This window comes from Eumetopias jubatus, unplaced genomic scaffold, assembly GCF_037043125.1.
Source record: "Eumetopias jubatus isolate StellerSeaLion01/CBP00866 unplaced genomic scaffold, mEumJub1_p1.0 scaffold_6, whole genome shotgun sequence".
NCBI lineage: Eukaryota > Metazoa > Chordata > Mammalia > Carnivora > Otariidae > Eumetopias > Eumetopias jubatus.
This window is the reverse complement of record NW_028274812.1, coordinates 9,562,887-9,578,084: the sequence shown is the minus strand read 5'-3', so window position 1 is coordinate 9,578,084 and position 15,198 is coordinate 9,562,887. Positions and strand designations below refer to the sequence as shown.

Sequence of the window (15,198 nt, the reverse complement as noted above, 5' to 3'; positions counted from 1 at the left end):
GACTAGAGGTAATATTTGTTTATAAACACTAAAACTCTTTTTAAAAGAAGGAGGTCTTGGGGCACCTGGGTGGCACAATTGGTTAAGCATCTGACTCTTGGTTTCAGCTCTGGTCATGATCCTTGGGATCGTGATATCGAGCCCCATGTCAGGCTCCACACTTGGCAGGGAGTCTGCTGGAGATAATTTTCCTCTGCGCCTCCCCACCTCGGGCTCTCTCTCTCAAGTAAATAAATAAATCTTAAAAAAAAAAAAAAAGGAGGTCTTAAGTAATTAAATAGACCTAATACTTCCTTAGGCACTTTAAACCATGATTTCAAATTAAGTAGAAGTCTGGGTCGGTACATCTTAAACAGCCCCAAGAGTTTCCGATTTTCAGATTTGGCACCTGCAGATGTAAGTGGGGCTACATCTTCTCCTCTAGCCTCTGTTCTAGTTTATTATTGTTTTATTGTTTTTGTGTTCTTTGACCTAGGAAGAGGGAAGGTGTATTCTTTTTGCTCTTGGATTCAAAGTGTAGGTCCCAAGCCTCTTCTCTGATCTGATAGGTGGCATCCACTGATGTGATTGGTGACGCCGAGTCCCGCAGTATTTGTCCACCACCTTTAAATCCTGCTGGTGCCGGGATGGGGACAGCAAGGAGAAACATCACTGAAAGTACCTGTCGTACTCTGCAGCATTTATGAAAGGGATACTGTTTTTATGTACATACCTTGCAAAAAATATGACATTTATTTCCCATTTGGAGTGGAGCAAAGTCAGGACTTGAGTGGTTAATGGAGCAAGGTCACTAAAAGGGGGATTTCAGTGCAAGCTTTTTAATTCATTTCGTTCAAAGAATTGAAAAACTAAAAATTTTACATTGTTTCTATACGATATCTTTTCAGAGCTACTAATTGCTGAAGAAAAGACTATCGTAGATACTAATATACACTTAAGGCTTTAACACATTAATCGGTTACAAACATTAATTATTCATTTACTTTTTAAGTATAAGGTTATGATTGAAGTACCAACGTAGAACTCAAGGAGATTTGCGAACTCTCCAGAAGTATTTATTCTAAGTGATAAATAATTCTGGAGCGTTTTTTAATTAGGTAATTTTTAAACTGTGATTATTAAAAAACCAGTAGTATATAAAAAATAAATAGAATAAAGAACTCATTTTGCCACATTTGCCTTTTTATCCCTTTATTCTTTTTTAATTTGCTATACTTAAAGTAAATCCCCAGTAGCATGGCTTACTTCACTTCAGAACGTGGCATTTCCTTCCGTAACCTCAGGGCTGTGCTTACACCGCCTGTTTACTTTGAGGAAGGCTCTTGTCAGATTGAAGTAAATAACTTGTCTGGTACTTGGATTAGCCCAGGGCTGTAAAGGAGGACATCTGTTGCATCAGAGGAGATGGGTATTCATTCTGAAGTTTCTCTTTGTCTTGCACTATCACCTAGGAAACAGCTTATAAAGGAAACTTTAAAAAGTCATGTAAATCTTTGTTTTTTGGCTTAAAAAGTGATGTTGCCACCACAGTTTTATAAATGAAAAGTAAATGGCTGATATTTGACTAAACAGGTAATGACTACGTCATAGATGAGGGCAACTCTTTGACAGAATAAAAGTCAAACTTAACAAAACCAAATTAAAAAGAATCATAGTATATTACTTGCAAGGAGTTATTCACCCTGAGAAAATATTTCCCTTTGCTGGCCCATTAAGTGCTGGTGTTTGGAGCGACTCTGCCAACTGCCCCTGGTCCTCCACCTGGTCCTTTAAGGTAGTAGTTATAAGTGCTATGTCAGTTTTAGCTTCACTGGACAGACTTGAAAGCCATTGTGCTCAACACAGCAAGAAAGAAGCGTGGAGATCTCTCTCACATAAGCTCTTTACTTAAATTATTTATCATGTTTAATATCCACCAACTCAACAGAATAACACCTCAATGATCCATTCCTATGCTGAAGACCCTCAGTCATGAGTGAAGTGTAAGTAGGTTAAAGGACCTATGGAGTAGAGCTCCTATCTAGCAGTTGTGGGAACAACTTTGAAATTAGATTTAGTTGAAACCATTGGAAAGGGTGATTTTCTTCCTTGCCTCCCCATTAGATTTTTTTCATGACTTTTCAGTAGAGTGTGTACTGCAAAAGGGAAGCCCGTTTTATTTTAAGCCCTAAACGGAACATATATAGGAATGATTTTTGCCAAAATAGGCAGGGAGGATGTGAATAACAAAGAAAATAATGGAAACATACTTGGGAAGAGAGGTCAGGAGATGGCCTCCCACCCTTCACAGCTATCTTTCTGCAACTTTTGACACTGTTTAGGTTTTTTAGATGTTTCTTTTTGTGATTCTGGAAGTTCGGTTGAGCTCTTCATAGGAGAAAATAGATTTCTTTAGCAAAAGCAGGTGCAGCTACTATGTTTATACTTTTCTGGTCATTGCTATTTTGGTTGACTGACAATGGTAATTAAGATGTTTAAAAATTAAATTGCTCTTTGTTATGTCTGGACTCAGATCATTGATGAATCACTATATGGAACACTCAGTATAGATAAATTATAAAATACATTAAATTAAAAAAAATCTTTCTTGAAATTTACATTGAACAGTTTAAGAATGAAAGATGGAGGGACACCTGGGTGGCTCAGTCAGTTAAGCATTTGCCTTCGGCTCAGGTCATGATCCTGGGGTCCTGGGGTCCTGGGATCGAGTCCCGAATCAGGTTCCTTGCTCAGCGGGGAGCCTGCTTCTCCCTCTGCCTGCCACTCCCCCTGCTTGTGCACTCTCTCTCTGACAAATAAATAAAATCTTAAAAAAAAAAAAAGAATGATAGATGGGAAGCAGTTATTCATACAAATGGATTATTAAGTGTGTCTTCTAAAAGAGTGTGTTGGGCAGGAGCAGCATCAACAAGGTGGCTGAATAGCAAGTCCCAGACCCTCCTTCCCCCAACAAACACACCAAATCAACAATACACAGACCAATTCCCTTTGTGAGGAATCCAGAAACTAGTTGAAAGGCCCCTGTACCCCAGGTGAGTGTGAAACCAGCCACATCAAAGCTGGTAGGAAAATTCAAGATACCTTCTTTCCATAATGACTACCCCTGGCAAAGTGCAGTGTGATCGAGAGAAAACCCCCCCAGCCCCAGCTTCTCCCCAAGAAGAAAAGGAAAAACTGAATCATATGTCTAACATTCTGATTTTTTCTGGATGTGGCTGAAGCACTGGCTTCTGTCTCACCTATCTCAAAGGGCTAGCAGGATGGCTGGGGGCCACTGAGAACTAAGAGTGGTTTGAATTAGTGTGGCTACATCCATATAGTGATTCATCAATAATCCCTCCCCTGGCCCAATGCAGAGTGAGCAAGAGAGGAAAATAAAGACAAAAGGACTACAAGACTGGTATAAAACAATTAACAAGATGGCAATAGTAAGTTCTTTCCTATCAATAATTACTGTAAATGTAAACAGATTAAACTCCCCAGTAAAAAGACATGGAGTAGTTGAGTGGATTAACAAAACACAAGGTCTAACCATATGTTGCCTACAGGATACTCTTTAGGTTTAAGGTCAGATGTATGCTAAAAGTAAAAGGATGGAAAACGATAACTCCATGCAAATGTTAGCCAAAAGAGAGCAGGGGTGACTGTATTTATATCAGACAAAATAGACTTTAAGTCAGAAACTGTCACAAGAGACAAAGAAAGACATTATATAATGGAAAAAAGGTCAGTTCACCTGGAAGATAGAACAATTATAAATATACATGCGTGTAACATCAGAAAACCTAAATATATGAAACACTAAATACATAAAGCAAACACTGATAGAACTGAAAGGAGAAATGAACAGCAATATATATAGTAATGGTAGGAGACTTCACTATTCCACTTTCAATACCAGATAATATATCCAGACAGAAAATCCATAAAGAAGCAGTGCACTTTAACAACACTGTGAACCAAGTGGACCTAACAGATGTATATAGAACATTTCACCCAACGGAAGCAGAGTATACTTTCTTCTGAAGCACACAAGAAACATTCTCCAGGATAGTTCATGTGTTGGGTCACAAAACAAGTCTTAACAAATTTAAGGAAATTGAAATTGAAATTGAAATTACATGAAGTATCCTTTCCAGTCACAGCAGAATAAAACTAGAAATAAATAGTAGAAGTAATACTGGAAAATTCACACATATGTGGAAATTTAAGAATACACTCAAATTAACACCCATTTGATTAACCAAATGGGCCACTGAAGAAATCAAAAGGGAAATTAGAAAATACCTTGAAACTAATGAAACTGAAAACACAACATGCCGAAACTTATGGGATGTAGCAAAAGTTATACAAAGAGGGAAATTTATAGTAATAAATATTGACAGTGAAAAAAGAAAGATCTCAAACAATCTAACTTTACACCTCAAGGAACTAGAAAAAGAACAAACTTAGCCCAAGTTAGCAGAAGGAAGGAAATACTAAGATTTGGAGCAAAAATAAAAAATGAAAAATAGAAAAACAATAGAAAACAATGAAACTAAGAGTTGATTTTTTTTAAAAGATCAACAAAATTGACAAAACTTTAAGTAAAAAAAGAGAGATGACTCAAGTAAAATCAGAAATGAAAAAGGGTGCCTGGCTAGCTCAGTCAGTAGAATATACAACTCTTGATCTCTGGATTTTAAGTTTGAGCCCTACAATGGGTGTAGAGATTGCTTAAAAATAAAATCTTAAAAAAAAAAAAAAAAAAGGAAATGAAAGGGGATATTGCAACTAATGTCACAGAAATAAAAAGGATCATTAGAGATTACTATGAACAATTCCATGCCAAAAAATTCGATAACATGGAGGACATGTATAAATTCCTAGAAACATACAACTTTACCAAGACTGAATCATGAAGAAATAGAAAATCTGAGCAGACCTATAACTAACAACAAGATTGAATCAGTAATCAAAAACCTCACAAGAAAGAAAATGCCAGGACCAGATGGCTTAATTGGTGAATTCTGCCAAACATTTAAAGAATTAACACCATTCTTTCACTCTCTCTTCCAAAAACTTGAAGAGCAGGGAACACTTCCAAACTTATTTTAAGTGGCTAGCATTACCCTGATACCAAAGCTTGACAGAGACACTGTAAGAAAAGAAAATTACAGACCAATATCCCTGATGAATGTAGATGCAAAAATCCTCAACAAAATACTAGTAGACTGAATTAAGCAGCAAGTTAAAAAGATTATATACATTAATCAAGTGGGATTTATTCCTGGTAGGCAAGGATGTTCCACATACGAAAATCAGCTAATGTGGTACACCATATTAACAGAATATAGGATAAGAATCACATGATCCCCCCTCAAAGATGCAGAAAAGACATTTGACAAAATTTCAGCACCCTTGCATAAAAAAAAAAAAATCTAAACAAACTAAGAATAGAAGGAAATTACTTCAACATAATAAAGGCCATATAGGAAGGTCCCACAGCTAATATCATGCTGTAACAGTGAAAAACTGAAAAGTTTTAGCTCTGGGATCAGGAACAAGACAAGGATGACCATTCTCTCCATCCCTATTCAATGTAGTACTGGGAATTTTAGAGCAATTAGGCAAGAAAAGAAAAAAAGACATTCAAATAGGAAAGGAAAAAGTAAAACTATCTGTTTACAAATGATATGATCTTATAGATAGAAAACCCTGACGAGTACACACACACACGCACACACGCATGCACACACACACACGCACACACAAAACCTGTTAGAATAAACAAATTCAGTATGGGCGCCTGGGTGGCTCGGTTGTTAAGCATCCGCCTTTGGCTCAGGTCATGATCCCAGGGTCCTGGGATCAAGCCCCACATCAGGCTCCCTGCTCAGTGGGAAGCCTGCTTCTCCCTCTCCCACTCCCCCTGCTTGTGTTCCCTCTCTCGCTGTCTCTCTCTCTCTGACAAAATAAATAAATAAAATCTTTAGAAAAAAAAGAATAAACAAATTCAGTAAAGTCGCAAGATACAAAATCAATATATAAAAATCAGTTGCATTTTTATATACTAGCAGTGAACTGTCTGAAAAGAAGAAAACAGTCCCTATGTGCAATAGCATTAGAAGAATAAATGAATGAATTTAACCAAGGAGGTGAAAGACTTGTACACTGAAAACTAAACACTAATGAAAGAGATTAAAGAAGACACAAATAAATGGGAAATATACCGTGTTCAGGACAGAAAACTTAATATTGTTAAAATGTCCATACTACCTGAAGCGATCTAAAGGTTCAATGCATATCACAATCCCAGTGGCATTTCTTACGAGATAGAAAAAACAATCCTAAAATTCAAAAGGAACCACAAAGGACCTAGAATAGCCAAAACAGTTTTGAGAAGAGCAAAGCTGGAGGAATAATCCCACTTTCCGATTTCAGAATACGTTACTGAGCTACATCAATAAAACGGTGTGGTACTGGTGTAAATGCAACCATAGAGACCAGTGGAGCAGAATAGAGAGCCCAGAAATGAACCAGTGCATATATGGTCAACTCTCTTCCAACAAGGCTGCCAAGAATATACAATAAGGAAATGATAGTCTCGTCAACATATGGCTCTGGGATGACTATATTCATATGCAAAAGAATGAAATTGGACCCTTGTCTTACAGCGTATACAACACTCTACTCAAAATGGATTAAAGATGTAAACTCAAGACTTGAAACTGTAAAACTCCTAGAAGAAAGCATTGGGAAACTTCATGTTGTTGGTGTTGGCAGTGATTTTTTGGTTATGACACCAAACACATAGACAACAAAAGCAAAATTATTCAAGTGGGATTACATCAAACTAAAAAGTTTCTGCACAGCATAGAAAACAATTAACAGAACGAAAAGGCAACCTGTAGAATAGAAAATATTTGCAAACTGTGTATGTGATAAGCAGTTATTAATATCCAATATATATAAGGAGCTCCTTCAGTTAAGAAGCAGAAAAAATAAAAGCCAGATTAAGAATGGACAAAGGACTTGAATAGAAATTTCTCCAAACAAGTAGATGAAAGATGCTTAATATCTCTAATCATCAGGGAAATGCAAATCAAAAGCACAATCAGATATCATTTCACACCTGTTAAGAGTGCAATTGTCAAAAAAAGAAAAGACAAATGTTGGCTAGGATGTAGAGAAATCGAAACCCTTTATACTGTTGGTGGATTGTAAAATGTTGTAGCTGTGGAAAACCGTATGGAGGTTCCTCAAAAAAGGAAAAATTGAACTACCCATGTGATGCAATAATCCCAAAATTCTTTGGGGTATTTTTCCAAAAGAATTGAAAGCAGGTCTTGAAGAGATATTTGTACAACCATGTTCATTGCAGCATTAGTCACAGTAGCCAAGATGGGGAAACAACCTAAATATCCATCAGTGAATGAAAGGAAAAAGAAAATGTGATTTTATATATATATATATCACACACACACATATACATACGTACATACACACAATGGAATCTTATTCATCCTTAAAAAGGAAGGCTGAATACTACTTGGATAAACCTTGAGGACATTATGCTAAGTGAATATTCCAGTCACTGAAAGCCAAATACCGCATGATCTCACTAAATGAGGTATCTAAGATAGTCAAACTCCTAGAAGCAGAGAGTAGAATGATGGTTGCCTAGGGCTGGGGGAGAGGAAAACAAGAAGTTGCTTTTCAGTGGGTATAAAGTTTTAGTTATGCAAGATGATTAAGTTGTAGAGATTTGCTGGATAACATTGAGCCTGTACTTAACAATACTGTATGGTACACTTAAAAACTTAATGGTATAGATCTGTTAAGTTTTCTTACCACCATAATATATTGAGGGTCTAAATTTATTTTGAAGTCAGTTTCTTGTTCATTTAGTATTATATTTTCTTCATAAGCCTTTATTAATACCACAGCATGATGGTGGCTGTGGTTTGATGCAGAGCCCCTGTATGAGCGCCAGTGTTTGTTTGGATGGCTGAACTACAAAATTAAGTTTCCCAGCATTCCCTGTAGCATTCCTGAACCACAGGTGCATTGTTGCTCTTGACAGCCCTACCCTTGACATTGAATATATCCTTGTGTCATGTTGAGGAGAGGTGACATGTGCTGCTACCAGTGACATTCTCCTGATTAAATTCTAGGCAGGCCCCATTGAGCCCCCTTCTTGACTAGGCCTCAACCTTGGCCTATAAAACTGGATTCTTGGGGTGCCTGGGTGGCTCAGTCAGTTAAGCCTCTGCCTTTGGCTCAGGTCACGATCCTGGGGTCCTGGGATTGAGCCCCTCATCAGGCTCCCTGCTCGGCTGGGAGTCTGCTTCTCCCTCTCCCCCTGCCTGCCACTCCCCCTGCTTATGCCTCTCTCTCTCTCTCTCTCTCTCTCTCTATCTGTCAAATAAATAAAATCTTAAAAAAAAAAAAACTGGATTCTCATCACAAATGATTTTATATGCGTACGCGTGCGCGCACGCACACGCGCACACACACACACACACACACACACACACACACAGCCTAAGAGGCTTGAACACTAGCACAGTTTCTGTCAACACAAACTGTGTCGCTAAAGATGACAACTCCAGCCCCCTTCACTTCTTGCCTGGGAAAGCTCGAGGCTGCCAAAAGAATCTACTCTTTGTTCCAGACAGCACCTGATAGTAGTGCCCCTGTAACCCGTCTCTGTGGGTGTGTAGGACCCTAACTTCAGCAAGCAGCAGTTAGCAAGCCCAGATGGCCCAATCACAGGGACAAACCCCGCCTTCCATTTTTTATATTTCTACTTCTGACTCTGCTCAACAGCACCCCCTGCCGGCCCCCATTCTTCCTTTAAAATGCCCAGGCACCTCCGTACAGATGGAAGTTGAGTTCAGTTCACGCTGGACTCTCTTCCTTAAGGCTGTAGTTTCTACTGGTTAAAGTCTGTTCTTACCTCCTTAGTTTCTGCTTTTGTTTATCTTTGACACCAGTCACAGGTGCTGATAGGTCGGCTCCCATCACTGTGTACTCTGTGTACAAAAGCTACTGGTGAGCCAGAGACTTTTACTCTCCTCAGAGTCATTTCGGAAGTCATTTCATCTTAGCCCTTTTGTTGAAGAAGTTTATTAGTAGCCACAGGAAGAAATTACTGTTTTCAAATACTGAGAAATATATTTAGATATATTTTTAAAACTTGGAGCATTTTAAAACAGGAAAGGATCTGAGAGCCCATTTAATAAAATTTTTTAGCTGACAGAGGAGACCAGCACTCAGGGAGGTAAATGATGAATTCAAAGTTACATAAGTAGGTAGGAATTAAAATAGAACCAGATACCTGGCCAGCTGACTTCCAGTACCGAGTCCTTTGCAAACGAAAAGTTGTTTCCCCCAACAGAATCAGACTGTCTAACCCATCAGGCTAAGCAGATTCCAGTGTCACTTAGCATCTCCTTCCCAAATTAAAGGTACTTATTTACCCCCAAGGACCATGTGTGGTGAGTGCCTGTGCTGGGCATTTTCACCCTACTCCAAAGATCTGTTACAGAGCTGTATTCCTAGAACCTTTTTCTCTACCTCATTCAGTGCATACTTAAATATATATATTTTTATATATATTTTAAGATTTCTATTTACTTGAGAGAGAGCACAAGTGGGACGAGGGGCGGAGAGAGAAACAGGCTCTCTGCTGAGCAGGGAGCCCAATGTGGGGCTCAGCCCCGGGACTCCGGGATCATGACCCAAGCCAAAGCCAGACACCTAACCGACAGAGCCACCCAGGCGCCCCTTAAATATATATTTTAATAGTATATTCACGTGGTTTAAAATTGTAAGTGTTCGGGCGCCTGGGTGGCTCAGTCGTTAAGCGGCTGCCTTCGGCTCAGGTCATGATCCCAGGGTCCTGGGATCGAGTCCCGCATCGGGCTCCCTGCTCCGCAGGAAACCTGCTTCTCCCTCTCCCACTCCCCCTGCTTGTGTTCCTGCTCTCGCTATCTCTCTCTCTGTCAAATAAATAAAATCTTTAAAAAAAAAATAAATAAATAAAATTGTAAATGTTCGAAAGGGTATATGATGAAAATCCCCTTTCCTCCACTATCCCCAGGCCACCCAGTTCTGTTCCCCAGAGGTAATGGCATCTCCAGTTACTATGTATTCTTCTAGAGATATCCTAGTTAAATATGTGTTTTAATTAGTCTTAGACTATTCCCCTCCACCCCCAGGAACCATGTGTGGGCATCTTAGATGGGTGAATAAACTTAAAAATGGAGTCTGAAAGATATGGGGAAGAATGTTCTAGCAGCAGCAGTTGTTTAACATTAAAATTGATGCCTGAGGCAGAGAGAGTATTTCCTTCCCTGAAACTCTTTAAACAGGATAGTATGTCATCTTTATGAGGTAGTTTATAAGTGGTTATTCTGCAGTGAAGCAATGAAATAACCAAAATTACATGTTTAGCCCAAAGATACAAATTTTTTATCGTATTTTTGGTGAGATTTCTTTCCCATATTTATCAGAATAAGTCCTAAAATGTCTGTTTTAGAAATGGTGTTGGGGTGCCTGGGTGGCTCAGTCAGTTAAGCATCCAACTCTTGATTTCGGCTCAGGTTGTGGTATCAGGGTTGTGAGATCAAGCCCAGCATCCGGCTCTGTGCTGGGCGTGGACCCTGCTTGCCCCTCCCTCCCCCAACTCTCCCTTTTCCCGCGTTAAAAAAAAAAGAAAAAAATGATTGTTAGAGTCAACTGTGAAATTACATTTCATCCTTTTTATTTAAACCAGGAAATATTCTATTAATGAGGAATTCTGTCATTTACAACAGTCTGATTTCAGTGACTCTATTTCTTTAGTTTCAAAATACTCAAATCTGGCCTTGAAGCATTTGAAAGCTAGTGCTCTGAAACTCCAACAGGGAGGTCTTTCAAAAATAAAGTTTTACTTCAGTAGCATCTCTGAACAGAAGATTCCTTCTAAAGGGCAAAGGGATATCATGGTTTGTCCCTTCATTCCTCTCTCCACCGTGGCACATTTACACATTTGCCACCAGTGGGGCTGAGATTGCTAGTAGGAGCGTGTTATCCGCTCCCCTAGCTTATTCACAAAAGCAAAATACATGGACAAAAAGGTCAATTCCTTCTGGAACTAGTTCCAATGGCTGCTAGTTAAATTCTGCAAAAGAGGTGAACATTTATAGAAGCATGTATTTTTATAGTTGAAATTTCCTAATGTGGTCTTTATTCGAAAATGTAGATGAATACAGGTCTCCAAAAATAAAAGTACTGATGAGATATTATCACCGGTTCCAAACGTAAATCTTCTGAATGATTTTACATCTTCTTCTTACCACCTTTGGCTCATGGTTTGGTTGATTTTAAATTACTGGTAATAATTGTGTTATATTTTTAAGTAATTACATCTAAAAATAGTTTAGAATGGAGTACACTGATATTAAACACTGCCTGCAATGAAGGACAGCCATTGAATGGGTATGGCCTGAGGGCCAGCAGGTTTCGACCAGCCTGTTTGGTTCTCGGTGTAGACATGACAAGGGAGTATTGTCCCGGCCCCTACATGAAGCCTGCAATCCAACAGAGAAAACAGCAGGAAAAATATGAGACAGAAATTTACTTCGTCCATTATTGAAAGTAGTTTGGAGGCCAGTTTTATGGGAGGATTTGAGCATTGGTTTATAATTTAAAAAAGAAAGAAGTTTTTGCTTCATTTGTAGGAAGACTTTGGGCAAAGGCCAAAGCTTTGGGCACAAATACGTTTACTAATAGTCCCTGAGGATCTGCCTGTGACAGGCAGCATGTGAGAACTTGGGATGCAGACCTGCCCTCAAGAAGCTCACAGTTTAATGGGAAAGTCAGGTGTGCAAAAACAGAGCAAAGTTGAGAGTACTGAGGGGTCATGGCTAAAGTGAGATTAATTCCGTGTGGTGGGTCCCCAAAGCTTTCACATGTGATGTCTGAGCCCCTGTTCTATACCAGACACTGTACTGGACATTGGAGATAAAACACAAGTCACAGTCTTTGCTTTGTTGTAAGAGGACCTGGCTGTGTGTGTGTGTGTGTAGATTGGGGAAAGGATGAAGTCATGTATTTCATCTGGGACATGTTGGTTCTGAAGGGCCTTTGGCACATTCAGGGGTAGGTGGCAGGTAGGAAATATCAGATGTGGGAGTCTGGAGCATAGGGAAGAGGCCTGAGCAGGGACTGAGCCCTGAATAGGGCCTTTGAGGCCATGCACACAACTGTAATCTCCTAGAGAGGGAAGACAGCCTAGGGCCAAGCTGGGAAGGAGCCAGCACCAGCTTATCTAGAGCTCCAGCATGAGGGAGTCGAAGCAGAGACTGATGTATGTGCCTATTTGTGTATTCATGATTATTAGACTTTTCTGCCTTGTTCTCTTAAAGTCCTTTGCTCATATAAGCTTTGTCTCATTGGGAGTGATTAGGCATGAAAAGAACTTGAAGAGATTTTTTAAAATCTGATTTCGTGTTGTATCGGTGTTCTTCAGTTATCTGTGACGTACCTGTCCCCAAACAGAGTAACTTCTTCCATCATTGCTTGACAACTAGACTGTTAGTGCTGCTTTTCCCCTTCTCTCTGATCTTAATAATGCATTATCTTTCCAGGAGAGCAGTAGTTGGGAGTGATTCATGGTGGAGAATTTGGGGGCTGGCTTTAGTGTAATGTTGAACACCGACGCCTCACTAAATCACCCATCCTTTATCCAGAAATTCAATGTCTGTTCTATTGTCTGCTATCTGTTTTTCTCTAAAATGGACAAATGTGAGCATTACTCAAAAGATTCTTCCATGCAGAGGCATTTCCTCCCTCCCTTCACGAATACTTACTGCCATGTGTCATCTACTATGACAGGCCCTGGGGAGACAGTAGTGAGCAGAGCACACATAGGCCATGTCCTGAAAAGCTCTTGGCCTAGCACAGTGGTCAGGCAGAAATCATACAGTGGCACAGTGAGGGATGAGAACAGTGGTGATCGCACCAGTGGAAGACGGTAGGGTAATGTGACCCTGTAACGGGGGCTTGGCAACTTGTTTGCGATTGATACAGATTATTAATTGTGAGTACTTGTGAAGAGTAACTCTTGGCCGTGGCCTGCTAATGAGCTGTCTCTGTTACAGCAGTCATAAATGATAAAATAACCCCCCCACCCAGCACCAAGGTACATGGCCTCTCTTCAGAACAGACTGGAGCAATGAAGGAGAATGTGGAAAGGGAGACAAAAACAGTCTGCTTCTTGGGGACATCACCTGTGACATTGGCCTTACAGTGAGGCTCCCACATGTCTTTTTCTTTTGAAATATATAAATTAGGGGCGCCGCAGGGGCCTCAGTCGTTGAAGCGTCTGTCTTTGGCTCAGGTCATGATCTCAGGGTCCTGGGATCGAGTCCCGAGTCAGGCCTCCTGCTCAGCGGGGAGTCTACTTCTCCCTGCCCCCACCCCTTTCTCAAATAAATAGATAAAATCTTTTAAAAAAAGAAATACGTAAGTTGTACATTTCAGTTAAAATTAATGAGAACTCCTGTTCCATCTTTATCACCACTGAAAACTGCCTGGCAAGCTCCTTGTCCAGGGCTTCAGCAGGCCTGACCCCCCAACTCCGGTGCCTCCTTGTCCAGGGCTTCAGCAGGCCTGACCCCCCAACTTCGGTGCCTCCTTGTCCAGGGCTTCAGCAGGCCTGACCCCCCCAACTCCGGTGCCCCCATCTCTCTGTGTCTGTGCCTCATAAGGTCTTTGCAGACATGCCTGCCGGTAGGTACTTACTTTCTCCATCGGCAGCCAAAGATTCAGCATCTTCTAAAAGATTTCATTGTGTTCCTCGTAGTTTGTGTGTTTCTTCTTTAAGCTGAATGCAGTAATAGATTCCTCGCTGCCCCTGGAGAAAACCAATTTAGCCTTTTGTTTGTTTGTTTGTTTTCAGTCATTAAAATGTAGACATGTTTAAAGGAATATTTGATGGACAGTCAATTTATTCTAAAACAGCTCTGTAAATTCTGTGAGCTTTTTACTACTTAAATGAAATATATCTTCCCTTGCAGTTGATCTATCTTAATCATCAGGATTCATGTCCTAAAAATGCCTTTCGATGGTCACTGACTTTACTTCATTTAACAATAAATACTACTAAGTGCCCTCTGTACCCAAAGCTGTTAGTTACCAGGGGGACAGCTGTGGACAGTCTTTGCCCCCAAAGAGCTTAATGTCAAAATCTTAACAGCAAAAAGAGGCAAGGACCTAACAAGCCCTAAATAACTTTCCCATTGTGTAAATCCTAGTCTTTGCAGTAAGATAGCCTGGTGGCCTGACTACTTAATGGCCTTGTCAGCTGCCCTAACTTTTCAAGTTGTTTCTGCATCTGTAGAATGGAATTTGCGTGCTTCTCAGTCATTGCTGATGGATGCACAGATCTCAGTAAACACAAAAGATAAAAAGTTTTAAATGCCAACAGATGCAGAAACTACAGAGCCCACCACACAAAGCAGAAGAGAACATGGTATATTCCCCCACAGAGGTCCCACTTTCCATTGGCCCCGAGGTTCCCCTTGGTGTCATCCATGGATGAGCCAGCTAGAAGACACAGCTCCTGTCGGGGGGCTTCTAGCAGCCATGAGATGCTCCTCTGCTGCCCTGACTGGGGGGCGGGGTTTGACCCTTCCTCTGCCCTGCCTGTGCTTTAACTCTGACCATGTATTTACCTGCACCCCCAGCACGTTCCTGAGTGTGTGCTCCAGGGCCAGGTGAAGTGAGGGGAATTCTGGAGCGGACAGCCCTCCACACACCCAGGTGTCAGCCCATCTGAGCTTTGTATCTACAGTGCTGGTACCTAACTCCCAGGATTATTTTGACAATACATGAGGTAAAGCTCTTAGTACAGTGCTTAGCATGGAAGTAAGCACTCAGTGAATGTGGTAATACTGTTAGTACATTATAACATTAATTATTAATTAATACATTAATACCAATATTATTCTTAAATAGAACATTAGACAAACTATTTCAGGAGCATCTTCTTTCCAAGTGTGGTTAGATAACCTGCTTATATAACCAAGTATATTTTCTCTTTTGTCAAACATACAGCTGAAGTTTTCCTTCTAAATTTGAGAAATTCTTACTGAACCTTTGCTGCTGCTTTTTTTTTCCCCAAGAAAAAGAAATGTCATCTTCTTAACCCTCGTTCTCCTACCAAAA

At 40.1% G+C, this 15,198-nt stretch overlaps 1 protein-coding gene across 1 annotated transcript in view; it reads left to right on the top strand.

Moving 5' to 3' along the window:
* TULP4 (TUB like protein 4) overlaps window positions 1–15,198 on the top strand; it is a 232,735-nt gene that overhangs the window by 176,600 nt on the left and 40,937 nt on the right. The gene's annotated exons all lie outside the window — the stretch shown is intronic.